The sequence below is a fragment of the Cavia porcellus genome, unplaced genomic scaffold, assembly GCF_034190915.1.
Source record: "Cavia porcellus strain 051 isolate PalLab524CR breed Dunkin Hartley unplaced genomic scaffold, mCavPor4.1 scaffold_7, whole genome shotgun sequence".
NCBI lineage: Eukaryota > Metazoa > Chordata > Mammalia > Rodentia > Caviidae > Cavia > Cavia porcellus.
Genome location: NW_026947490.1, coordinates 81,031,889 through 81,059,555, shown reverse-complemented (window position 1 = coordinate 81,059,555; position 27,667 = coordinate 81,031,889). Strand labels below are relative to the sequence as shown.

The following is a 27,667-nucleotide window of genomic DNA, read 5'->3' as shown; positions in this document are numbered from 1 at the left end:
TTGTTTTGGAACCTGGTGGGCCGCGCCGCGGCTTCCTCGAACTCATTAACGAAACAGTCCTTCCACCCCGAGGTCGCGGGGGATCCTGGGAAATATAGTCCCAAAGACGAAAGAGCAGTACACGTTGCACTGGCAACAGAAATACATTTCCCAGTGTTCCTTGGGCTCCCGCAGCCTCGGCCCCCCCGGAGACTTTGCACGCATGCGCAATGCCGCCGCCTTGCCCAGCACGGGCTCCCAGGTTTTGTGAAGATACATAACGCAAAGTTAAGGAGAGCTTTCTGCGAGACTGTGGAAACTAAAATGAGAAGGCCCTTGTTCTGCTGAGAAGGTACTCTTGCTATGTCCCTTGACGGTAGTAGAATGAAAAGCAACTTGTAACCGCCTTACCCAGGAATTTGCTCCTGAGATTTAAGAAGTGAGGACTGGTTAAAATTGTAGTACTGCATTTTGTTTGTTTTCTACGGCAATAGGTCCGCCCATCGCCCCGCCCCCCGGCTCGCCGCTCATTGGCGGAGCCTGAAGAGTGACATCCTCTTTGGTGCGCGGGTATCCCTAGGCTTTGGCTGCGTTCCCGCTCTTGACTGGTAGTTGAAGGTGGTCGGTTCTTCCTGACGGGTTAATCTTTTTTCTTTACCATGGAAAAAACCGTATTTTAAAACCTGCACATTCAGCGGTTTCCTAGTTCTTGCGTTGACCTGAGTAGAACATGTAACTTCAGAGCTCCAGCAACCAATCATCCTTTTTTTGGCGCTCTAGGCAATTTTCTCCTAGTATATGCGGTTTCCATAGCCAAGTTTTAACCATCTGTCTAAGGAAAATTAAAGTGCCTGAAAATGCAGGTTTAAAAAAAAAACACTGGTTAGATTGTGAAGGTTTTTTGCAGTATTCATAATGGTAACATTCTCCTAGAATGTTACAGAACCTCTTTATTTGGAATAAACATTGGTTCCTTGCAGTGCTGGGACTCAGGATACAACCATCCCAAAATAAGACTGTAGAAAACCAGAATGCACCACGCTAAAGTATGCCCTCCCTGACACATTGATGACTTCGAGCTAACAGAAATTTAGAACCAGCCAACACACCCCAAAAAAACTCTTGAGCTCCTCCCATTGCTTTAAAGTATAAAATAACCCTTTAGAAAAGAGAAATCTATAACAGAAATTTCATTAGTAATGGCATCTATGTCAGAAAGACAGTTATTTCTTTTATTTTTTATCACCAGAGAGACTAACAAGGCAACATTTATCCTCTCACTCTGCCTTTTGTGTCCACTATCCCGCAAAACTCCCAAGTCCTTTCTATGGGTCAGGACACTTCTGACCCTTTTTTAAGTCTCATTTTGGAGAATTCCCTAGAGCTTCTATATATGTATATAAAATTGTTCTTCTATTGGCATTGGACACAGTGGTGCAGATACTCAGGAGGCTGAGACAGGAGAATCTCTTGATTCTCAAGAGTTCGAAATCATCCTGAGTGGTTGTTCTGTCAACCTGATCACATAACATTTGATTCACAGATCACCTGAACAACATAGAAGTGGGGAGGGAAGTCATTTTTCCCTTCCCTACAATGGGATGCCTGATGTCTTATATTTTGGTGTACAAACGTAAATGTAATTGATGTTGAGGTTACATATGACCTACAGTAGGAGCAGAAAGTGGGAATGATCAATTCTACCTGCAGCGATAAGGAAAGTGGATGTGGCTCAATGGTGGAGCACTCATATTTTATCAACCACAAGCCTTTGGGTTTGTATATAAATTATCTGCTAAAATTTCAGTGTATCTTAGGAAACCAAAGAGAGGGGCAGAATTGTGATTTTCTCAACAACCACCCCTCATGGGAAATACCCTCAAGCCACTTCAATCAAGAATCTTAAGTTGCTCTTATTGTCAGGCACCATTATAAGTGCTGGAGTTTCAGGAAAATAAATTGGTCTTTTTTCCACCAAGAAACTAAATAGATGAGTCAGGGAAGGGTTCATAAAGGAGGTAGCTTTGAACTAAAATTTGAAGAATGGCAGCCAGCCATGGTGGTGCATGCTTGCAATTCTGAGACTTGATGCGGAGTGGGCTATATAGCTAGACCCTGTCGATAAAATAAATAAATAATGGGCAGTGTTCTCAGGCTGGGTCTGAGAGGTCTCCAAGTATAAAATAACAAGCTTGGGCTGGGGATTTAGCTCAGTGGCATAAGCACCTGCCTGGCAAGCACAAGCTCCTGAGTTTGATCCCGAGTACCGCAAAAAAAAAATAAGTAAATAAAAATAAAATAACAAGCTTAACCTACCCTTTTGTAGAACAAATTTGCAAGCTTGCCAAATCCTGTCTCAGAAAAGAAGTTTTCAGGACACATCAGTGAGGGGTGTGGGTATGGTTTATTAGGCAGAAATTTAGGACGCACTCCAGAGTGAAGTGCAGGTGCTCAGGAAATCGATGTGTGTTATTTCCTGAAACAAAGAATATTTCATCTTTTTTTTTAAAGTAGTAGAAATGCTGGATAAAAGTGTCTTGCCCTTCAGAAGGGTGCTGGCCCATTCTACAAGTATGAGCAGTGGGTTTTGAAGACAATTTAAACATTCTTTGGATTCTTCCAACCTGTTCCTTTATCTTAGGATCAGGTTCCTGATTTTTGCTTTCTAAATTAAGCCAATTTATGGACTTTCAGTATTCCTAAAAATTAGGGTGTGAGCTGGATAAACCCAGAACCCAGAACTACTGCTGGCTTCCCCTGGAAGCTCCTAGTGGGACACAGACCCATGGAAATTGCTTGAACTGTGGCAAGCCCCAGGAGTCTGGTCTCAGGGAAGGCTTTCTCAGGAAAGGCGTGCTCCACCATAAAGCAACTGCTGGCTTTATGGTCAGCATGATTTGGGACTCTGTTTCCACAAGTTTTCTACTAGTGAAACCAGAGACAATCCTGGAAGTGGACTATTTGTTTGTCTTTTACATGTTTTATTTTGTTTTTCTTTTCTCTTTCTTCTTCATTGTTCATGCATGAGTGTGAAAATGGTTCCTCACCTCTTTCGAGGTGTGGTTCTGTTCTGTGCTTTCTTTTCTCTCTTCCATCTCTCTTTTTCTTCAGTCTTCTGCACCAGGTTCCCCAAGTTGGCATAATCCCACTTTGTCCTCCAACCTTACTTCTAATCTCTTTCTCTGCTTCTGCTTCTCTATTTTCTCCTTAATCCATTTTAAAATTTAACCCCAAGGGCAAAATTGACACTTTGTGGACCTATATCTGCATAGAATTATCTAGTTTGTTTTACATTTTGTTATATAATAGTAATTGTAGTTCATACAGTTTAAAGTTGCAAATTAAGAGTTAGCTTAGTTTGTTGTTTTATAAGCCGTGTTTCATGATATTGGTACCACTATAGCCAAAGTTGACAGAAGTATTCTAAATAGCTCTTGGTGCTGATAATCCATGATTGAGATTAACTAAGGATCACAGAAAATATGATGGCACAGTGCCAAAGAACAACTTCTCATCTCCAACAAACTGAAGAGGAAAGTTGTTCCAACATACTCAAAACCCAAAAACCATCTACACCTTGAAAATACCTGAGAGAAGTAATTATCACCTAAGGGTCCTAAATACTGCCAATAAAGCAACCCACCATAGGCAACTTACAAGCATCACCCAGGAATGAAACAAACAAACAAAACAGATGAAATGAAATGCATTTAAGCAAAATGCAGCCTCAGATATCCAGTTCACCAAGGCAAATCCAGAAGGCAATGAGGTGGGGCAATCTGAGAGACTCACATCAAATCTCTCTGAAATGGGAATGATAAAGCAATTGAATGAGGCTCTGGAAAAAATGAAATCAGAAATAATCTCTCACATAACTACAGAGATTAACAAAATACACAATATGCTTTGTGACAGCGCAGACACAGACAAAAAAGAGACAAGTTTAAGTGAACTATGAAAGCACAGGATAGGAAAGAAATGTAATCCATAAAGCAGATTCAAACAGATATCCAGGAGAATAAAAATTCTATTGAAAGTATTCAAAGCACATTAGGCCAATGTGAGGACAGGATCTCAGATATTGAAGACAGGCTTGCAGGTAGTGACCAGGAAAACAAAGGTTTCTCAGAACAAGCAAGGGACCATGAGAAATCAATCCAGCAGCTGCTAGGTGAGACAAAGAAGAATGACTTAAGATTAATTGGAGCCCATGAACAAGCAGGAGATACCACAAATGACATTTAAAAAGTGTTCACAGACATCATCACAGAAAACTTTCCTGGTAGAGAAAAAGAATTTGACATGCAGATAAACTCCAGTTAGCAATGATCAAGAAAAAAATCTACATTCAGGCTTATCATAGTCAAGATTCCAGAAATTCAACCCAAGAATAGGATCCTAAAAGCTGTTAGAGAAAAGTCACTTTTAAAGGAAGGCCCATCAGAATCACAGCTGACTTCTCAGCACAAACTCTCAAGTCAAGGATAGCTTGGAGTGAAGTACTCCAGGTTCTAAAGGAAAACAAGTTTCAACCCAGATTGATGTACCCCACAAAACCATCACTCAAAACTGATAGAGAAATAAGATACTTCATGATAAAGGACATCTGAGGGAACTTATGACCACCAAACCAGCACTTCAAAATATTCAGAAGGACATTCTAGAAAGGGATAATAAGGACTACAGCTCCATGAACCCCAACAGAAGAAATCCACTGAGGATCGAACACAATTAGAGAAAGGGTGGGGGAAGAGAAGAGCCAACAGCAGGAAAATAACATGACAAGGATAAGTCAGTATATTTTAGTTAAAATCATCAATGTTGTTGGTCTCAATTCACCATCAGAAGGCATAGACTGGCAGAATGGATCAAGATGCATAATCCAACAATGGGCTGCAAACAGGAAACACATTTAGGGCTGGCGATTTAGCTCAGTACCATAAGCACCTGCCTGGCAAGCACGAGATCATGAGTTCAATCCCAGTACCAAAAAAGCAAACAAAAAGAAACACATTTAATTCAAAAAGAAATTCATGACTGAAAGTCAAAGGATGAAAAACAATATTCCATGCAGCAGGAATCCAGAAAAAAGCAGGAGTATTTATCCTACTTGCAGACAAAGTGAATTTCAAGCCAGCACTGAGTAAGAGAGATAAGGAAGGTCAGTACATTCTCATGAAGGGAACAATTCAAAAGAGATAACAATCATAAATATATATACAACAAATACCAGTGCACCCAACTATATAAAACAAGTACTAATAGACATGAGAAATCAAATAACTCCTAATACAGTTGTATTGGGAGACCTCAATACCCTGCTGTCACAAAAAGACAGATCAACTAGACAAAAAAATCAATAATGAAATAGTAGAATTAAATCAGAGTTTTGACTAGACCTAGTAGATGTCTACAGAGAGCCCCCATCAGCTTCAGAATACACATTCTTCTCAGCTTCACATGGGACTTTCTCCAAAATAGACCATATACTGGCTCATGGCACATGCTTAAGTAAATGCAAAGGAATTCAAATTATCCCATGCATACTGTCAGACCACAGGGCAATAAAACTGTAAATCCATGCCAAAAGAAACCACAAGAATGTCATAAATATATGGAAATTAAATAGCACCCTACTGAATAATCAGATAAAGTGAGTCACAGATGAAATTAAAGAAGAAATTAGACAGTTTTTACAGTTGAATGATAGTGACAGTACAATGTACCAAACTAGTGGGTCACAATGAAAGCAGTCTCAAGAAGGAAATTTGTAGCAGTAAATACCCATCTCAGGAAATAGAAGCATACATCTACAACTTTGTTGAACCTCTAGACTTCTAGAAAGCGAAACACAGGCTAAATCAAAAGTTTGTTTTGGTTTGAGAGGAAATTATAGAGATCAGAGCAGACTGGACTGAGAACAGCTAGACCCAAGCCTCTCCCTGTGAGTCAGCACCATTCCCAGATTGGGGGGAAAGAGAATAATGGCTGTATCAGCAAATGAACCCAGTCAGGGAACCAGTGCACTGTGCAGGCCACTGCCATACTGGAAACAGACAGACCCCAGCCCCTTCCAGCATGCAGGCTGGCAAACAAGAAGTGTCAACAGCCCCTCACCCCCAGTAAGCAACTGACTGATCGGGGAAACCACAGGCTGTGATAATAGCTATTGAGGTGAAGTGCAATTGGATGCCTGTGGTGCTTTGGTGGTTCACTAACATTGCAGGTCTGGGGCCAGTGATCTGATCATAGGTTCAGCGGATATTGGTACACAGTGTGGCACTTAGGGAGCTCTCCTTTTGAGGGTTACAGCCATTGTTGATTCCCTGTGGTTTTGTTTCAGGTCCATTGTTTTGTTGGGTTGGGTTTTATTCTCTTTTGTTTGGTTATGTTAAATCTAATGACAGGAGAAGCTATTTCAAGGATAACAAGATATATTGTAAAAATTTTGGATTTACTATTGGCTAGCTTTGAAATCCTTTAATGTATTCATTTTTTGTTTCTATTCTATTCTGTTTGATTTTTACTATGTCTGAAGTTATCTATGTCTGAAGCATTTTGAAGACATCAAAATGCATTATGGTAACTATTGTTGATTTCTTGATGTTTTGAAGTCCTGTATCTCTTACAGTGGTTTGTTTCAATGGCTTTATTATGTTTTATCCTCTTAAATAAAATTTAAAAAATTTTAATGTAAAGATCAGACGAGAATTAGCACACTGGAGACTAAAGAAACAATACGAAGAATCAACGAATCAAAGCTGGTTCTTTGAAAGATTCAGTAAAATTGACACTTAGCCAACCTTACCCAAAAAATGGAAAGACTCAAATCCATGTAATTAGCAGTGAAAAGGGTGGAATTGCAACAGACCCTGCAGAAATTGAGAAAATCATCTATACATATCTTGAAAACTTGTATTCTAATAAGATGGAAAATTTGAAGAAATGGAGAGATTCCTAGATACATATGAATTACCAAAGCTGAATCAAGAAGATATAAAAATCCTAAATGATCCAATATCAATAAATGAAATTAAAGATGTAATTAAAAACCTATCAACAAAGAAAAGCCCAGACCTTGATGGAGTCACTGTGAATTCTGCAAGAAATTTAGAGAAGGCCTAACACCACTATTTGTCAAACTCTTTAATGAAATTGAACGAGACGCGATACTTCCACATTCATTCCTGGAAGCAAGCACTTGCCTCATAGCAAAACTAGAGAAGAACCCAACTAAGGAAGAGGATTACAGGCCAATCTCCCTAATGAAACATAGATGCATAAATCGTCAGTAAGATGCTGGCAAACAGACTGCAGCAAGTCAGCAAGAAGATTGTACACCATAATCAAGTGGGATTCATCCCAGGGATGCAGAGATGATTCAATATAAGTAAATCCACAAATGTAATACACCACATTAACAGGGCCAAAAATCATATGATTGTCTCAAGAGATGAAGGAAAAGCTTTTAACAAAGTCCAGCACCCATTCATGATAAAAATCCTCTAGAAAATTGGAATAGATGGTCTTTATATAACTCAATTTGGTAAGTGCCATCTATGACTTCTAGACTTAATAAGCAAATTCAGTAAAATAGCTAGTTACAAAGTCAGCACTCAAAAATCAATAGCCTTCCTGTACATGAATAACAAACTCACTAAGAGAGAAATCAGGTAAGTAACACCTTTTACAATAGCATCCCAAAAAATGAAATACCTATGAGTCAATCTAATAAAGGAGATAAAAGACTTTTACATTGAAAACTACAGTGCTATGAAAAAGGAGATTAAAGAGGATATTAGAGGGGCTGGGGATTTAGCTCAGCGGCATAAGCACCTGACTTGCAAGCAGGCAGTCGTGAGTTTGATCCCTGGTACCGATAAAAAGGAAAAAGACAAAAAAAAATGGAGACATAACCTGTCTTATTGGGTAAGAAGAACCAATATAATAAAATGGCCATACTTCCAAAACTATTATAGAGATTCAATGCAATCTCCATCACAATCCAAATAGCATATCTCACAGAATTAGAAAAAATAATCGTAAAACTCATCTGGAACCAGAAGAGACTCATTAGCAAAGATGGTCCTAGGCAGCACAGAAAAGACAGGGGCATCACAATCTCTGACTTGCAATTATATTATAAAGCTACTGTGATAGAAACAATGCAGTACTGGCAAAAAAAAAAAAAAAAAAAAAAACAGACCTGAAGATCAGTGAAACAGATTAGAAGATGTAGAAACAACTCCAGACACACTAAGCCACCTTTTCTTTGAGAAAGGTGCCAAACACATCCCCTAGAAGAAAAGTAGCCTCTTTAATAAATGGTGCTAGAAAAACTGGCTCTACGCATGACGAAGATTAAAACTGGACTCATGTGTTTCACCATGTACTATACTAAAATCAGAATGGATGAAAGATCTTAATATTAAAACAGGAACATTAAGTCTGCTAGAAAAATATCATAGGTAAAACTCTAGAAGACATTGGTGTAAGCAGACTTTATGAACAAAATCCTGTTTGCACAGGAACTATCACAAAGAATAACTGGGATCTCACTTCACTGAAAAGCTTTTCCATAGCAAATAAATATGTGAAAAGATGTTCAACATCACTGGTCATTCGAGAGGTACAGTGAAAACAACAGATTCCACCTCACCCCAGAAAGAATGACTGTTATCAAGAAATCAACTAATAAAGCGGGGTGTGGTGGCACATGCCTGTAATCCCAGCACTTGGAGGCTGAGGCAGAAGGATATTTGTGAGTTTAAGACCAGTCTGGGCTACAAAGTGAGCTCAAGGCCAGTTTGAACTGTATAACAAGACTCTGTCTCAAAAAGATGAATGAAAGAAAGAAAGAAAAGAAAAAAATCAAGCTATAACAAATGCTGGAGGGGGTGTGGGGAAAAGGAAGCCTTCTCCATTGTTGGTGTGAGTGTAGACTGGTACAACCACTGTGGAAATCAGTGTGGAGATTCCTCAAAAAACTAGGATTGGTGGTCCCATTGAACCCAGCTATTACCCTTCTGGGTATATTCCCAAAAGCATTAAAAACAAGAGAGAGAGATGTGCACCTTGTTTATAGCAGCACACTGTGTAATAGCAAGATCTTGGAAACAACCTAAATACCCATCAACTGAGGAATACATAAAAAAGGTATGGTATTTTTATACAATGGAGTATTACTAAACTATAACAAAGGATAAACTGGGGACATTTATAGATAAATGGATGCAACTTGAGAACATACTCATTAGTGAAATAAATGCACACATGATGAACATTGTGTTTCTTTAGTGTGAGAAGCTGAAAGAAAAAACATGTATTTGTGTATAAAAATAATAGGGTAGTTATACTACTGATTTCTTTGAGTTCACTGAAAAGAAAGATTTGTGCTGGTGCTGTTCAGACAATTGAATGCAGATATCTTGTGTTCCAGGTGAATGATTTGGGGATGACAAGCACAATGTATGTACTTTTTTGCCTCTTGATTGATGTGTTTTAAAATTTTGTTGTAGTTTTTCATTCTTTTTTTCATCTTTGAAATAAAATTAATTTGGAACAAAATGAAAAAACAAAAACATACAGAAAAAGAAACAGAAAGAAAGAGGCATATACCAGAAACTTGTGAGAAAAAATTCAACAGAACTTGATTAATTTTAAGAAATTAGGTAATTAATTTTTAAGAAAAAAGGAAAAATCCAAGATGACTTAAAGATTTTGCTTCAGCAATGTGGCAGGAACTTTAGAAGACTAGGAAATTCAGAAATGGCAAGAATTTTTGAGAAAAAGATGATGAATTTGGTGTGCTACTATTAAGATGGAGAAGTCCTCCCAAAAACTCACGCACTCATAGTTGGGTCTTTTGGAAAGTGACTGAATTGTGAGACCTTCAGCTGACTTCTGGTTAGAGGGTGGTGTCTGGTCTGATCAGGAGGCTGGCTGGGGGCGTGGCCTCAAAGGGTGTGGTTCCCTCTGTAGCTCCTCCCATCTCTCTGTCTTCCTGGGTGCTGTGAGCTGAGCAGTTTCCACCTACAGTAGGCCCTTCGGCTATGCTGTTTCTATGTTTGAGCTTACCAACCATGGACTGAAACTTCTGAAACCGTGAGCCAAAATCAACCTCTTCTTTAAATTGTAAGTGTCAGATATTGTGTCTTAAGAAGGAGAAGATAACTGAGACAAAGCTTTGAGGAGCCTGCAAAGCATTAAGACATAAATTACAAAAAAAGTTAAAATGAATAAATAAATAAGACATAAATTACAAGTAAGCAGATGAACATTTTTGCTTCTACATAGGACTAGAGGTCCCATTCAAACCCAGCTATTCCCCTTCTGAGTATCTTCGCAGAAGAATTAAGAACATCATATATATGTGCACTCATGTTTATAGCAGCACAGTATGTAATAGCCAGGTCTTGGAAACAACCTAAATGCCCATCAACTGAGGAATGCATAAGAAAAAGTATGATATACCTGAGTGCTACTCAGTCATAAAGGAGGATAAACTGGGGACTTTTATAGGTAAGTGGATGCAACCTGAGAACATACTCATAAGTGAAATCAGACACACTCATATGTAATCATTGTATTGTCTTACTAGTGTGAGAAGCTGAAAGGAGCAATATATGTATATGTGTATAATATGCAATATTTATACCATTGTTACCCCCTAGTTGTTGTGTTTTAAAATTTTGTTTTATTTTTTCTCTTTAAAATAGATTTGAAAAGAAAAAAATAGTTTACAAAAATCGCCAGTGGTAATAACCAAAATATAGACCAATATATACATTACATGTTTTATTTTAGCAACATGTTTTACACTTATGAAATGCTAACACCCAGAGACGCTAGTGTGTTGATTAATCTTGATTGTCAACCTGACTGTATTAATGAGTCTTCTAGGAACCTAAAATGGTACACTTCTGAGTATGTCAACAGGTTGTTTCCAGAGATGATTGGCAAGTAGGCCAACAAATCAGGGGGAAGACCACCCTCACTGTGGGTGACACAATCCAATAGGCTTGCAGCAGAATGGAAGGAAAGGGAAAGAAGGAGGAAGTTGCCCTGTAATTATAAAACTCCATTCTGCTTGAGCAGGTGTGTCGTTTGCTGCTGCCATCACCATAAAAATCAGACTCCAGCCTCTTTAACCATTTAATTTGGGCTGACATTGGTAGCACCCCAAAAAGCTTTACAAAAGTTACATTGGCCCTGAGTTTAATCTCTAGTGAAAGAAAGAAGGAAGGAAAGGAAAAAAAGAAAAGAAATGATAGGTTGGTTTATCAGGAGGGGACTGTATACTAAGTTGTGACATATCCATCAATGGATATGTGAAGATTGGAAATATTCCTTACACATCTTCTACAAGAGCCCTCTAGAGCTGAGCTCTGTCTCATGCCCTGTGTTTGTAGGCTGTAATCCTCTTGGCCAGACATACTAAGCCAGGGCACTTAGATGCAGGAGTCCACTGATGGGATAGTAGACACTTAAGCAAAGAATGATGGCTTTGGTATGTTTCTTGAAAAGTAAAAAGGGAGTGCTAACATTAGTTGAATCCAGGATTAAGTTAGCTAATATCATCCGCATTTCTGCCCTATGAGAAAGATTAGCATTATTTCCATTTTACTGATAAGAACACTACAAATTAATTTTCAACCTTCTGATAGATCACAGTGAGATTTAAATTTCAACATACAAAAAGTGACATTCTCAAATCATATCCAAGCCGTAGTACTTTCATAAATCCTGCTTTGTAAATATTAAAATTAGCACTTCGTTTTTCTTTTCCTTTTGTATTTGGTTGCTATCCATCACTATTTTCACCCATTTCAGTGCATGTGAGATTCACAGGGTTTATGGAATGCAGAGCATGTGTAGTTGCCACTGTCACTGAAATGACCATTGTCTTGGTAAATGTAAGAGGACTTCTTTGCTTTATTCTTTCCATTTTTAACAACAACAACTCTCTGGCCAGATTTCAGAACATTAACTGCCCTGTAAACATCTGCTACTCTTGTAGGAAGAATACTATTTAAATATTGAGAAGAACGCTCTGAGTCTTAAAGCACGAATTGACCTTACAGCTGGCGAGGCCAGGTGTCTGAATCAGGATATCTTCAGGGCAGTGTTCTTCCGGAAGCCCAGAGGAAGCCCATGGTTACTCTGTACAGTCTTTAGCATTTCTTGCTTTGTGCCACATCTGACTCCTGCCTCTGCCTCTGCCTCACTTCATCACCTCCTGTGTCTATTGGTCCAAATGCCCCCACTCCCTGTCCTGAGGCTTAAACCCAGAGCTGCACACTCCCTGGACAAGGGGTCTATCACTGAGCTACTTCCACAGTGGCACTGAATTGCCCAGGCTGGGCTCCCGCTTTCCACCTTCCTGCCTCAGCTTCCAGAGTAGCTAAGATTATGGGTCTACAAATTTCCCTCTTTTTAGAGGATTATGAGTCCTTTGGATTTAGGATCTCACTTAATCCAATATAACCTCCTTATAATTTAAGAACATCTGCCAAAATAAAGACAAAAAGTCCACTAATCTGACTTTGTCAGTCATCCTGGAATTCTTAATGTTTTAACTCCAAAGCAGACAGAAATTTTCCTAAAATTGTAGCCTGTCCTATGGTTTAATTGAAAAACAACTAAGTGATAATCTCACAGCCAATAAGGCCTACTCACATTCTAGTGAGGAATTTGAAAAGATTTGTCTAGATATTGAAAAGTTGAGGTCACTTAGCCCGGCACGGTAGAACACACCTGTGAGCACTTGGGAGGCAGGAGGATCACTGTGAATTCAAGGTCAGTGTAGGCTACATAGTGAGTTCAAGGCCAGTCTAAAGTACATAGTGAGACACTGTCTCAAAACAAAAATAGATTTAGGTCCCTTGACCTAGGGTAGACAACCCACAATAAAATAAAAATGATGATTTCGACCATTTGTTAGAGTAAAGAGGAGAAATGTGTGTTCAGCATTGCAATGGACTGAGAACTGATTACCTTGCCAGATCACTGTGCAGGTGGGGGACATAATAAGCAAAATCGTGGTGATTTATTAATGCTACATCCTTAGTCATACATTTACAAGCTATGTAGCAGACAAATTTTCAGTATGGGAGATAAGGTTTCACTTACCACATCAGGCAATCTACATCAGACAAATTTACTGCAGAGAATTACCAAGTTGTTTCCTTAGGTTCAAGGCTTGGCTCGGGATCCTCTTCAGGAGGTCGCTTGCCTGGGTGCCTTTGTGCATCTGTGCTGTGAGCATCCTGTGCAGACCCTTCTCACTTCTTGACCTTGTGTGTCCCATGTTTATATCAAAGTCTAGAGGGAAAATTAAACTGGTATTTTTCTGGCCCTTTACAATAGGATGTTGTGTTTTGGCCCATCATATAATTCTACACTAAAATGAATTTTCCTTAGAACCCTAAAGCCATTATTACCCCATTATTTTGTATCATTAATTGGTTCAGATGTGTTGAAAGTCTGTTTCATCTTTTTATTTTTTTTTCCTGGTACAGAAGATTGAGCCAGGGACTTCACAGTGAGCCTTTCCCCAGGTCCTTTTTTGTTTCTCATTTTGAGACAGGATCTGGATAAGGTGTTAAGTTTCAAAGGCTTGGTTTGAAATTATGGTCCTCTTGCCTCCAACTCCCAGAACACTGGTGTTACAGGCATGCACCACTGCACCCAGCATATTCTTTAATCTTAGTGATAGCATCTTTCTCAAAGATGTTTGGTGTGGGTGTACTGAACTCATTTTGCTCTATTTTTTTCTGTAGCTTCTTCCGTCCTCTCCAATGTCATCCTCCAGCTGCTCCATTTTGCAGCTCTTCTGAGGGCTCTGACTAACAGGTTGAATATCTTCAGTTGATTTTTAATATTCGTCTCACTTTCTTTTTCCTCTGAGGAGCTAAGATTTGCACGAGGGACCTTAGCACTTCCCTTCTGTCAAGAACAATGCTCCGGTTTTTGGCTCAATGTTAAATATCCAGTCGTATTTGCTCTGACAGTGCTGTGCCCATAAAGGGATTGGAAAGGGAAGGGAAGGTGGCTGTGGTTTGAATGTGACTGCTCACCCAAAGGTTCCTATGCTACACAGTTGGTGCCTAACGTAATGGTATGGAGAAGTGGTAATTCTTTAAAAGGTGTAGCCTAGCAGTGGGAAATTAGGCCATTGGGAGCACCACTCTTACAAGAGATCAGTACCCCTCTTGAGAGAACGATGAGGACTTGGGGAACTGGATCAGTCACCAAGAGAGCTTTCTAGGCTTCCTCCCTCATGACGTGGATTCTCTCTTTCCCATTAGACCATCCTGTGATGCCATCCACCATGTCCTGACATAGTCATACAACTGTTTGAATACATGTGAGATGCTACCACTTTTACCCAGTGTTGCTTTTGAACCATTAGTGCAAATATCGGCAGTCAGAAAAGACAAATGATGCCTTAATATTCTTTTGAAAGTAGTTCTAGGCCCTAGACCCCCAGAAAACATGTTAGGGATCCCCCAAAATCCATGGGCTCTACTTTGATAACTGTTGTAGTGGAAGCTGGTGCCCAGCCTTATTAGCTTCCCAGGACTGCTATAACTAAATCCCACACACTGAGTGATTTAAAACAACAAAAATTTATCCTCTCGTAATTCTGAAGTCCGGAAGCCTACAATCATAGTCCATCTAGACGCAGTCAGCCTCGCTCAGATAGGTCTATGGGAGGATCTTACGGCTCCTCTTCCAACTGCAGGTGGGCTCAGGTGTTCCTCAGCTTGGAATGAAAGTCCAGTCTCTGCCTAAGTCTTCCACAGTTCTCTGTGCATGCCTTGGTATATCCTCTCCTCTTTATTGTTTTTTGTTTGTGTGTTTTGTTTTTGAGACAAGGTCTCACCATGAAGTCTGAGGTGGCCTCAAATTAGCAGCCCTCCTGCCTTAGCCTCCCAAGATCTAGGGTCACAGGTGTACACAACGCTCCCAGTTCATTTCCTCTTCTTAGGGTAGGTACCAATCCCTGGGTTTAGAGCTCACCCTCAGATAGTATTACCTCTTCTTAACTATGACATCTGCAAAGGCCCTATTTTCAAAAATATCTCATTGTGAGGGTGTGACTGGACATGAATTGAGAAGACAGTAGTTAACCCACTGTGCCCACCAGTACTGCCCACAGGGAGGCACATCTATCTCTGAACCACCAAGAGTCATGGCTGCCTTTGTCACTGGCTAGTGTGGGTCCTTGCTGCAGGGATAATGGAAATTAAAACTGAGGCAATCAACAAGCAAATTTCTTGAGCAAAGGCTTTAATAGGAAAGTAAGAGAAATGGTAAGGGATTTCAGCTCAAGAAGCTGAAAGGTAAGCAGGGAACAGCGCCAAGAAAGATCAAACCAGCTTCTCAATAGAGGAAGCTAAGAAAGTCAGAAAAAGCCTTCAGCTTAAGAGACTGAGTGAAGCATGGTGTCAGACAGGCCTGCATCTGCTAGGATGAGCCATTCTGGTTGATCATTATCTCCAGAGGGGAGAGTGTAGCCTCTGAGAGATGATCCTTCTGCATGGGAAAGTGTTGGTTTTGTTAGACTTTGCTGGAACCCAAGGTGAACATAGGATTAGGCTCTGACTAGGGATTGTTAGGTGTAGGTGAGTGTCCCTATAAAATATGTAAAACAGTGATACCAATATTTTCCTTCAAAGAGATGTTAGAAGGAAATCCCCCTGTTTTATCCCCCCTGTTTACTATATTGCATGTGGTCAACCTCCCAAGAAATGCTCAGGTCTCTGGCTCCCATTTGCTAAAGTGGCAAGGTGGTGGGGGGGGAGACAGTGTTTGATGCTCAGTCCATGCACCGATAGGCTCACGGCTGCTTACCAGGAAGGCGGGCTGGTTGCTTGGTTTCCCAACGCCCTAAGTTCCAACATGGCGCAGATCTTGGGAGTCGCTGGCTGGTTCTCCCCCTAGGACGGCCACCACTTGCCCAAGCCACTACACAAAATCACTTTTAAGTCTGCCTTAGAAGAAAACACAAATCATATTTTTAAGGAGTAACAGATTTTTGGGGGGTATTTTTTAAAGCAGGGGTTTCACTGTATAGTTCAAGCTGGACTTGAACTCACTTTGTAGCCCAGGCTAGCCTCATTTTAATGTCAGTCTTCGCTTCATACCTTTGTCAGGGTTCTTCAAGAATCTTCCAGCGGGAGTCCTCTGCCTGATCAGAGGTCTCAGCAGGTCGGTTTTAACTGGACTGAGTGTCACCTTTAGATTTAGTGCCTCCACCGGTCCGCCAGACTCATTCTTAGTATCACTTTCCTTCAGTTCGGGATTTGTATCTTCACTGTTTGTCTCAACTACAAGACTTTATGCTACCTTTCACCCCACTCAGATCCCTCTTTTTTGCTTTCTCCTTGGATTTTCTGTCTTGTTCTCTGTCTCAACTTTTGCTCATGTGCTGACACAACTTTCTTTTTTTTTTCCAAATCCATTTTATTTCAGGGAGAAAACGAAGGGAAAAAAACTAAAATTAAATTTTAAAACATGTCAATCAAGGGGCAGCAAGCATTGTGCATTGTCATCCCCAAATCATTCACCAAGAACACAAGACATCTGTATTCAATTGTCCAAAAAAAACCTGCACAAATCCTTCTCTTCAGTGAACTCAGAGAAATCAGTAGGATAAGTATCTATTTTTACATACATACACATACACATATATATATATGCTGTTACTTTCAGCTTCTCATACCAATGAAACAATACAGTGTTTACACATGTGTGTCTTATTTATTTCACTAGTAAGTATGGTCTAGCAGTGCATCCATTTACCTATAAAAGTGTCCAGTTTATCATTCTTTATGGCTGAGTAGTATTCCATTGCATAGAAATACCACATCTTTTTTATCCATCCCTCAGTCTCTGAGTACTTAGCTTGTTCCCAAGATCTTGGCTATTACACATTGTGCTGCTATGAACATAGGTGCACATACACCATTGTGGTATGATGTTTTTAATTCTTCTGGGAAGATACTCAGAAGGGGAATCGCGGGGTTGAATGGGACTTCTAGTCTTGGAGTTCTGAGGTATCTTCACACTGATTTCCACAGTGGTCGCACCAGTCCCCATTCCCATCAACAGTGGAGAAGGGCTCCTTTTTCCCCACAGCCCTCTAGCATTTGTTATTGCTTGATTTCTTGATAGTAGCCATTCTTTTTCTTTCTGGGGTGAAGTGAAATCTCAGTGTTGTTTTCATTTACATTTCTCAAATGACCAGTGATGCTGAGTATTTTTTCACATGTTTATTTGCTGGTTGTATTTCTTCATCTGAGGCGTGTTACACAACTTTTGATCCCAGCTTATGGACCTTCCATCTGGCTTTGAGATCTGTGTTTTCTTTCTGATCTGCTATGCTTTCTGCTTCTCCACTAATCCCTACTTCTGTTCCGCCTTCTTTCCCTGCTTCATGATCTTTTGCAGTCTCGAGACCAGCTGCATTTCTGGTCAGAAATTCGGCTAGAGTGTCTACTTCATGAATGACTTCTCCTTCTCCTCCTCCTCCTTCTTCTTTATCATGAGCTTTCTGTCTTTTCTCCTCTTCTCTTCATCCTTTGTTTCCCTTTCTTCCCTTTCTCCCATTCTTTTTCTCTTTCTGGCTTCTCTTTTTTTTGACACTCATCCCATCTGGTTCTTAGTTATTTTTCTTAATTTTCTTTTAATTCTACTACAGTAGCTTCAATTTTAGTAGAGCCTGTGTGTTGTTCTCCCATCAAATGACCATCTACCAGAGACTGGACATCGCCTGCTACCAGAAAGGCTCCCCCGTACACTTCACAAACTTCCATTTGTTTTTCTTGGGCAGCAAAACTTTCAGTGGTTGAAGTTGTGGCTCTAAGCAATTCTCTCTCTTCAGCAGGTCAGCTAATTACATCATTTCCTGGGCTGCTTCTGCCTTTCTTTCAGATCCTATTTCTTCAATCTGCTGTAGGAACACAGCAGTTTTGTCTGTTAGAACCTGAATTTCTTCCTTCGTTTTTCCTTTGTGGCCAACTGCCCCAGAGGACTGCTAGTTTTGAGATAATACCAAACGAGCATGGCCTCGTCTGATTCTGTGCTGTACTTCTGCAAGTAAGCTCTGTAAAGTATCAAAGACAATCTGTTGTAGCCAAGTTTCATGAACTGCGAACTCTTTTCATACTGTTTCTGTATATTATCATCATGGACCAAGATCAGAATGAGGATTTGTGAACAATTCCACAGGACAAAACCCACAAAGGTGAGATTTACAAACACTCTCACGGTCCCACCACACACTGCTGTGCTTCTCATGGGCTGAGGTTTTGGTCCTGGCCATTAATTCATCCAACAGTTGTGCAGCCAGCATCACGGCACTTCCTTCAGACAGCTGTATCACCAGCTGTGAGCTGGCCTACGAAAGCCCTGGTGACACAGTCACCAGCCTTCTCAACAGAGGAGCGACACGACTTGGTGGTTTCTTCTGTTGTACAAAAGCTTTTTAGTAAGAGGAGATCCCAGCTGTTGAATCTTCGTAATGTTTCCTGTGCAAGTAGAGTTTTATTCGTAGGGTCTTTGCCTCCACCAGTGTCTTCAAGAGTTTTACCTAGTCTACCTTCCGGCAGATTAACTGTTTCCGTATTTATTTTTTTATTTTTTTCAAATATCGTGTGGTTTCTCTCATTAACTGAAAGTGTGAATAAGGAACAAAATATATAATAGATACTGAAATAGGAAGAAAATGTTCAAATAGGAAGGGGAACTAGAGAGGGGAGGAGAAAAAGGGAAAAAAGAGAAGAAAACATGGAAGCAGCTTTTGTAAATATGGAGGGGAAGGTAGTTGAAGGCAGGGTAGGGGATTGGGATAAAAAGAATCAAGTTATATCACATACAGGTACAAATTCACTATAATGAATACAATATGTGTATACTTAAAATGTACCAGTATGGCATGGGATTTAGCTCAGCAGCATAAGTGCCTGCCTGGCAAGCTCAAGGTCGTGAGTTCAATCTCTGGTACCAAAAAAAAAAAAAAAAAATTTAATTAATCAAGAAAAGTTAAGGAGGGGAGAAGGAATTGAAGGGAGGAATGAGAAAAGGGAAAAAATAATATATATATCATGTACAGATACAAATTCCATATGAGGTTAATATGTGTATCTAAAATGTACCAGTAAAATTAATTTAAAAAAAAAAAAGCAAAAATAAAGATGGAGGGCGATACACTGGATCTGCAGAGAGAGCCTGGATTGAGTGAATAGAAAAAGAGGAAGTGAGCAAACATAAAAGTCCGTGCATATCTGGGAAATAGTGTGGGCTGTCATAAAAAGTTACGACAGCCAAGCCCTGATGGCCTCCATGTGTCTTTTTATGCTGTCCAGATCTGGAGGAAACCTGCTGGAACTTCTGCATGCCGGTCCAGAGAGGCGGTGTGATGTCACGTCTGGGCCATAGAAATCCACGTGAAGAGCTTTGGAGCTGACTGGTACGTGTGTCCAGGATCTTGCAGTTAGCAGGTCATGCCCACTTCCCCCGCCAGTTTCTGCCACTCTCTAATCTCCTTCCTCATTTCTCCCTGACAGACACAATTCCCCGCAGTTCCTTATGGATGCTGAGGAAGTGGAGCTCTGTCTTTGATAGCTTTAACTGGAATGGGCTGCTGACCTTGCCCACCGGAGTTCACGTGCTCTCCAGCTACCTTAGGATACTGTGGCTCCCGGGCTGGGTTGAAGAAAGGAATACCCATGATGTCCAAGATTACCCAGGGCTCCTCAGAGGAGGTGGGAATGCACATGGAGGGGCATTGCAGCTTCCCCTTGGCCTCTTCACCGTCAGAGCAGGAAATGAGCATCCTGGCTGGCCTCACCCTCTCTGGAAGTGGGGACAGGCAGACCTCCAGTGTAGAGAGTCAGATGCGTGAGCTGCCTCACATTTAGGACAGGGCCCAAGCGGAGGAGGGATGCAATCTTCTGTCCCATATCCACTCCTCTTGCACTGGAAACAGGAACTCTTTCCTTGGCTCGCCCTGGGATTTCCCTTAAATGATCCATCTCTTGCTACCTTTCAGTTCCTATTGGACCCTAACCATATTGCAGTAATAGATAAGCTGCTCTCGTTTTCATTTTGTTTTGTTTTTTGGTATCAGGAATCAAATTCACGACCTCTTACTTGCCAGGCAGGCACTTTGCCTTTGAGCTTTATCCTTGGCCCACGCTGAGGATCAAACCTTTCTCACTCGTTGAGAATATGGCCTAATGGTAATGTTGGTGAAATAGATCCAATAGATTTCCCATCTGCTTATCTTGGGACCTGAGCTTGCCTCTTCTGCCTGGCTACACCAAAATGTACTCTCCTTGCTCAGATTACAAATGTGATCTGATAGCTTGTTTCTGGAAAGATACTTGTCAACTAAACATTATCCGGTTCTTCTTGTGGAGTTGGATTCTTCAACAAAAAATTGAATGATATAAGCAAAAAGCAGTGGCAAAGTTTATTCAAGAAAGCAAAAAAAGAAGAGTAGGAAAGAAACTAGCTCTGCAGAGTAAGCTTGAACCAAGTAACTAGAGAAAAGACCAAAAATAGAAGTATGTACTGCATCTGAGAAACACAATGTAGGCTGTAATAAAAAGTTGTGATATCCAAGTGTGTTTCTGTTTATATTTAGATATTTGAATCATTTCAATTCTACTTTAGTGCATAGTAAGAGATGTGGGGCTAGATTCAGGCTTTGGCATGTGGAAAGCCAGTTTTCCCAGCACCACTTACGATTTTGAGGCCATCTTTCTTCCAGTGAAGGTATTTGGCCCCCTTTTCAAAGATAAGTAGCCAAGTATGCTTGCAATTGTTTCTGCATCTTCTATTGTATTCCATTGATTGCTGGATTTTTCTTTACAGTACCATGCTGGTTTTGTTTGTTTGTTTTGTTTTGTTTTGATACTAGGAATCAAACTCATGACCTCATGCTTTCCTGGCAGGTAAGCTGTGCTGCTGAGCTATATTCCTGGCCACCGTGCTGGTTGTATTACAGTAGCTTTGTACAGGATGGTGTTTGCCCTTGTTGCCCAGGATTGCTTTGACTATTCTGAACCTCTTCTGGTTCGATATGAATTTTTTTTTGAGACAGGGTCTTACTGCATAGTTCAGTCTGCCCTCAAACTCACAGCAGTCCTCCTGCCTCAGCCTCCCAAGTACTCAGATTATAGATACATGCCACCATGTCCAACTTATATATAAATTTTAGAATTGTTTTTTATAAGTCTGTGAGACATGATATGGGTATTTTGATTGGGATTGGTTTAAATCTGTATAACAGTTTTGGAATTATGGCCATTTCAACTGTACAGTGGTGCCTTGGTTCACAAAGTTAATTCTTCCCACCATTCTGGTTGCAAACCAAATTGAAGATAACCAAATCGGATTTCCCTATAAAGTCAGCATTGAACCTGACCACTGAATTTGAGTTGGTTCTCATCCAATTCAGCTTGCAACCACAAGCATGGGAAGAATTAAGTTCATGAGCCAAGGTACCACCATATTGGTTTTGCCTATTCATGAAGGAGGTATATTTTCATTTTCTGATACTCACTTTTCAAAATAGTTTTCATTGTAAGGATCTTTCTTTTCCTTTCTTAGATTGATTCTTTCGTATTTCACTTTTTTTAAAATTCCACTTGTCTTGATGCCTTTGTGAAAGGCGTTGTTTCCCTCATTTGTGTCTCAGTGAGTTTGTCATTCATGTGTAGGGACTTCTGGACTGGGAGTGTTGACTTTGTATTAAACTACTACACGTTGCTATTCATTCTTTGTGTCTTCTGGTAGAGTTTTTGGTGTCTTTGTAGAGTATCATTTTATTAGCAAATAATGATAATTTCATTTCTTCCTTTCCTAGCCATATTTCTTTTATTTGCTTCTCTTTCATAATAGCTCTGGCTAATGTATCCAGAACTACATTTAATAGGAGTGGTACAACAGGGCATCCTTGCCTTGTTCCTAACTTTGGAGTGAAAGTTTGCAATTTTTGACCATTTAGTATGTTGTTGGCTGTGAGTTTGCCATAGATAGCTTTTATCAGATTGAAATCAAGACTTCTTATTCTAGTTTTCTGTCCCAAAAGTGGTTTGTCATAAAGGGCATTGGGAGTGTAGTGTATATGTGAGGGAAGTCATCATTTTTAAAAATTTTTATTTAAAGATAAAAAAAAGCAAATCAGAAAAAAGGATAGAAATAATACATAATTTTTTTAAAAAGTAAGAAATCACTATTGTCCTCTTAGAAATAGTTGTTCAAGTTACAAAATTAAAGCATGCAAAGTGGACATTCCAAACAGTGAGACTGCAAACAGTTGTGTTCAGCGATCCAACAAAAACTTAGTAATGTGGTTATCAATCCTACACACTTAGACATACACATAGTTATATCCATTTAGAGCACTTTATTTTCCTCACTTTTTTACAATAGCTATTATACATTTTGGGTTTTACTACTCCTACATTTCTTACTACTTTAGAGACACAATGTGATATTTATAAATATGATTCTTATTTATTTCACTAATGAGGATAGTCTCAAGTTGTCTCCATTTACCTATGAAGCTCTCCAGATCACCTTTTTTATAGCTGAGAAATATTCCACTGCATAAAAATACCACCTCTTTTTCTTCTACGCTATGGTTGATGGGCATTTTGGTTGTTTCCAAGATTTAGCTATTATAAATTGTGCTGCTATGAACATGAGTACACGTATATCACTCTGACATGACCTTTTCAGTTTTCCTAGGAAAATACCCAGGAGGGGAATAGCTGGATTGAATGGAACTTCCAATCCTAGTCTTCTGAGAAATCTTCGTACTGTTTTCCACAGTGGTTGCACCAGTCTACACTCCCACCAACAGTGGAGCAGTGCTCCTTTTTCCCTGCAGCCTCTCCAAAATTTGTTATCCATTGATGTTCTTGATGGCAGCCATTCTTTCTGGAGTGAGATGAAATCTCAATGCTGTTTTATCATGCATTTCTCAAATGACCAGTGATGGTGAACATCTCTTTATGTATTTATTTGCCATTTGTATATCTTCATCTGAGAACTGTGTGTTCATCTCAGATGCCCATTTTTGGAGAGGACCTTTGAATTTGGGGGACTTGATGTTTTTCAATTCTTTATATGCTCTGAATATAAGTCCTTTGTTTGAGGAGTTGCTGGCTAAGATTCTTTCCCATTATGTGGGTTTTCCTTTCACTCTATTGGTGATTTCATTTGAAGTGCAAAAACTTTTCAATAACATGAGATCCCAGTTGTTGATTCTTTGAAGTGTTTCCCATGCAGTTTGCATTGTGTTCATGAATTCTCCGCCTACCCCTATGTCTCCAAGATTTCTACTTTCTTTGTCTTCCAGTAGAGTTAGTGTTTTGTTTTAATATTTAGATCTTTGAATCATTTGACTTTAGTTTTGTGCATGTTGATAGACATGGGTCTAGTTTCAGTCTTCAGCATGTAGAGCCAATAAGTCATCATAAACACCCCGAAAGGATAATGGGGAAAGAAAAACAAAACGTGAAGTAGCCTGCATACTATCTCCTCTCTGACTAGTGCCCACATAGCGAGATTCCCTGCCTTTCAGAAGAACAGCGTCAAGAGGGGCTTGGACAAAGTCAGCGTATTGAACAACTGCTTACTGATGATGGATCAGAGCAGAACATGCTTCTGTGACCAAGACAGTATCTTGGGAAGAACTGTGAAAAGCTTCCACATATGACCGCCAGAGACTTCAGACACAAACATAATAGGGACGCATCCTGCTCCCAGGCCCAATCCCAGCTATTCTTTCACGCCTGGGACTGTGTGGCTCTGTGATAAGGTGTGCACATGATGAACAGTCCTTCTGTGACTTGACCCTGTGCCCTTCAGGAGCTGGATAGAGGAGGTCCCAGGGGCACCTGTGATCAGTACCTTCATGAGATTAGCTCAGCCCCAGCTCCTGTCTCTCAGGTGAGGGGTCACTGCCTGAGGCTATCTTGCTTTGCTTGGGCTAAAGACCAGCCAGTGGCCAGGCTGCCCCTGCTTCCTCACCTGCACACTGCTACAGGGGGATTTGGGGCTGAGAGGGCGAGTGTGGTAAGAAGGGACAAGTGTCTGCAATCAGGAAGGGGCAGCTGTGTCCTGAGAGGCTGTGTGGAGTCGGGTCTCCATTCGAGGCCACACTGATGCTGGGGGTAACGTGAATAGCAGGCTTCATCTAAGGTGCCTGTCATTCTTCTCTGTCCCGCCCCTGTCCTACCCACAAACACTTCCTGGGAAGCTGTGTTATTCGGTTGCATACGTATTTTTGGAAGCCCTGGCAAACCATCTCCACCCAGACCTCTGCACACCAGCACCGTCTGCAAAGCCTCTTGGGAAAGGTGTGCTGGTGGAGAAAGACCACGCCTTTCTTGCAGAAAGCAGTTATGGAGACGAGGGGCTCTGCAACTGTCACTGTGGGCCCAGACATGAGTGGCCTGAGCGCAGGTGCAAAGACAAGTCGGGGAGACTGAGGCCTCCTTGAGAAGATTTGCCTGAGTGCTGTGTTCACTTTCTCCTCCATAACCCAATCAATGGCAGACACTGGGAGAGGGAGTTCGCTTGTCTCCACAATAGGGAGCAGCTTCTGAAGACCTCGGACAGTCAGTGCACAAAAACCGCTGTGTGGATCTGCACTGGGGTTATGCATGGAGCAGAGTACTAAATGATCACTCCTGTGACCCCAAAATGGGCCTCAGAAAGCCCATCAACGTGGTCTGGTCCTCAGATAGCTGCAGCTTTGTGCCTCAGGCTGTATCTGCCTGAAGGACCCTGGCTGCTGGGGAGAGGGTCTCAGGTCTGCGCAGCTCTGCCTCACATTGCTGTTTTAATTTTTTTAATTCTTTTTTTTTTTTTTTTTTTTTGGTGTCAGGTATTCAACTCAGGACGTCACATTTACCAAGCAAGTACTTACGCTGCTGACCTAAATGCCTGCACTTTTAATTTTTTTTAACATATGAACTTCATTACCTCTTACTATTTTATAATGTATTATCTTTTGTATTCATATTTGTGGTACATTATGATTACATTCTTGTGAAGTTGGCATATTTACTGTGTGGAATAGAAATTAGTTCCTTTCTTTTGCATAGGGTGGGAATTATAAACCACAGCTTGTCTTCAGCATCACTTGTACCAAGCAACCCAGTCCCTGTCCCCTGGCACTGTCATCTTTAGGCACAGCTGGGTCTGGGAGGGCCTTTCTCTGTGGCCAGTACAGTAGGTAGTAGTGCCCAGTGTGCCTAGCAACATGTGACAAGGCAGGGGAGTGTGCGTGGTCCCAGAGGGAGCCTGTGACAGCCTCCCTGTGGAGCAGGTGATGAGCTTCAGGCTCTCTTCAGTGACTCCAGGTCATTCCTGTGTGAGTTCATGGGCACAGGATCAGGCACGGGGCTGCCTGCAGCTCCTACACTTTGGGCAGTATTTCTGGGATTAGAGGGAAGAGGCCTCACTGATGACAGAAGACCCAAAAGGTATATGGCAAGTACAATTACCCCTCCACCTGCCAGATGTCCAATTAAACGAGTTCATGTTTCTCAAAGTCACACAGTGATTTCTAAGCCCAATGCGGGTTAAAAGTAGAAAAATTGATTGTAGAAAGGAATGTGAAATACTAATGTCTTCTGAGAGACAGGAGCTCTACCCAATATGCTGCTGATGAGGTGATGAAGATTTAGAGCAAGGTGGGTGCAGTGTGGGACAAAAATATGATCAGCCAATAAGATAACAAGTATAGTCACTTAGGTCATATTGACCCAATGGGAAGCAGGTCACACAGCAAGTATACAAGGATCACATCTTTTTTTTTTTTTTTTTTTCCTCTCATCTTTTTGAGATAGGGTCTTGCTCTGCAGTTCAGGCTGATTTTAAACTCACTTTGTGGACCAGGCTGATCTTGAACTGGTGTTGGGTCTGCTGCCTCAGACTTTGTGCCCTCTCAGTATTGCATACCTGCCTTACTCCTTATGATTTTAATATTTCTATCTGTGGGGTGAGGATCAAACTCAGTACCTTGCATTTTCCAGGCAGGTGCTGCCCACTGAGCTAGATCCCCAGCCTTCATCTTTTTTACATGCACCTCCAGCTACGGTTTTGATGAGTTCTCATTTTTTGCCCGACTCCTCTGCCCTGATTGACTGTCTAGGGTGTTTCCTACCTAACTTAGCTGTCTGTCCAACTGGGACCAGCTTGTCCTCTCCGCACAGCTCACACTGCTGAAAGGTGGGAAAACATGTGGAGTCTATGCACATCAGGGCCAGTGAGAGGGAGAGGTGAGTGCAGAGCCTGTGTCTGCAACCCCAGCTGGGAAGCCCTGGAATGAAACTCACATCCACAGGGTGGAATATGTTGGGGTCAAGTCCTCAATGCACATGAAGTGACAGAAAAGCTGTGGCTTAGCCGAGGGTATGGCTCAGCAGCATAAGTAGTTGCCTGGTAAGTGCGAGATTGTGAGTTTGATTCCTGGTACCCCCCCAAAAAAAATTCTTTAGTGGCTTGAGCAAGCAACGGGCAAACGAGGGAGAGAACCAGCCAGCGTCTCCCGAGATCCCAATATGTTGGATCTTGAAGGGTGCTTGAAAACAAATCAACCTGCTCACCTCCCTGATAAGGAGCTGTGAACCTACAAGAATCAAACATCCCATCCTCCCACACCCCGTTATCAAATGGGAACCAGAGATCCTAGCATCTCTTGGGAGGATACCCACATGCAAGAGAGCAAATAAGGGGGATTTCCTTCCACCATCTCTTTGAAGACAAATATTGCTATCACTGTTTTACGTGTTCAGATTCATTATATTGTGCTACTCAATATTCTCCTTTGAGAAGTTCTATAATGTTCTGTATTTGGTTTCATTTTGCTGTACCTGATTGAAAGAACAACTATTGTGAATATAAGAGATATGGTATGGTACTTATAACAGTTATCCCGGTAACCTGCTATGAAGTTCTATACCAATTTCACTGTATTATCTCAGTTGGCGTTGTTGGGTCTTGATCTGTTGTATTTTACTAACTTTAAAGTAATTTAAATTATGGAAAAAAAAGAGAAAAGAGCTGTGTCTTGACACTTTCCACCCAACAGCAACTAAATGCGTCCTCAAATGAAGACAAGGAGGAGGACACCTTGAGGAGAGGCATCAGACAGACCCTGTGTGGAGAGCTGTGACGAACTCCTTTGATTCTTCATATTGCATTCCTTAATTTCCAGCAACAAATATAGACTGTCTGACAAAAATAATTAAATAATTAAGTAAAGCTGTGTCTTGACACTTTCCACCCAACAGCAACTAAATGCGTCCTCAAATGAAGACAGGGAGGAGGACACCTTGAGGAGAGGCATCAGACCCTGTGTGGAGAGCTGTGACGAACTCCTTTGATTCTTCATATTGCATTCCTTAATTTCCAGCAACAAATATAGACTGTCTGACAAAAATAATTAAATAATTAAGTAAATACATGAATGAAGCATGGACAGGGTCCCTTTAGGATTTTTTTTTCTCCTAAAGAAAGCAAGTCCTTTCTTAGATTCTGTGTAGTAGTGTGAAAAATGAGGAGAAGGTAAATCACAGGGACCTCACATGAGTGGGGCAGGAACTAGCACCAGGGGAAGGGGAGGAACTGCTCCCTGGTACAGCACTGAGGGGAA

The 27,667-nt window shown here is 40.9% G+C and overlaps 1 long non-coding RNA gene and 1 pseudogene across 3 annotated transcripts; one reads left to right on the top strand and one right to left on the bottom strand.

Moving 5' to 3' along the window:
• The first annotated feature begins 50 nt into the window (after positions 1-50).
• LOC134477043 (uncharacterized) lies at positions 51-27,276 on the top strand. 3 transcript variants are annotated; one of them, XR_010048950.1, is made up of 4 exons: positions 51-331; positions 19,353-19,456; positions 19,554-19,751; positions 24,893-27,276. It is a non-coding gene; the product is annotated as an uncharacterized LOC134477043 (long non-coding RNA). The 3 variants fall into 3 exon arrangements; XR_010048951.1 differs by lacking the exon at positions 24,893-27,276 and adding an exon at positions 22,738-24,886; XR_010048949.1 differs by lacking the exon at positions 24,893-27,276 and having other exon boundaries at positions 19,554-20,613.
• LOC100730335 (luc7-like protein 3) lies at positions 16,202-18,340 on the bottom strand (annotated as a pseudogene).
• Positions 27,277-27,667: the final 391 nt, after the last annotated feature.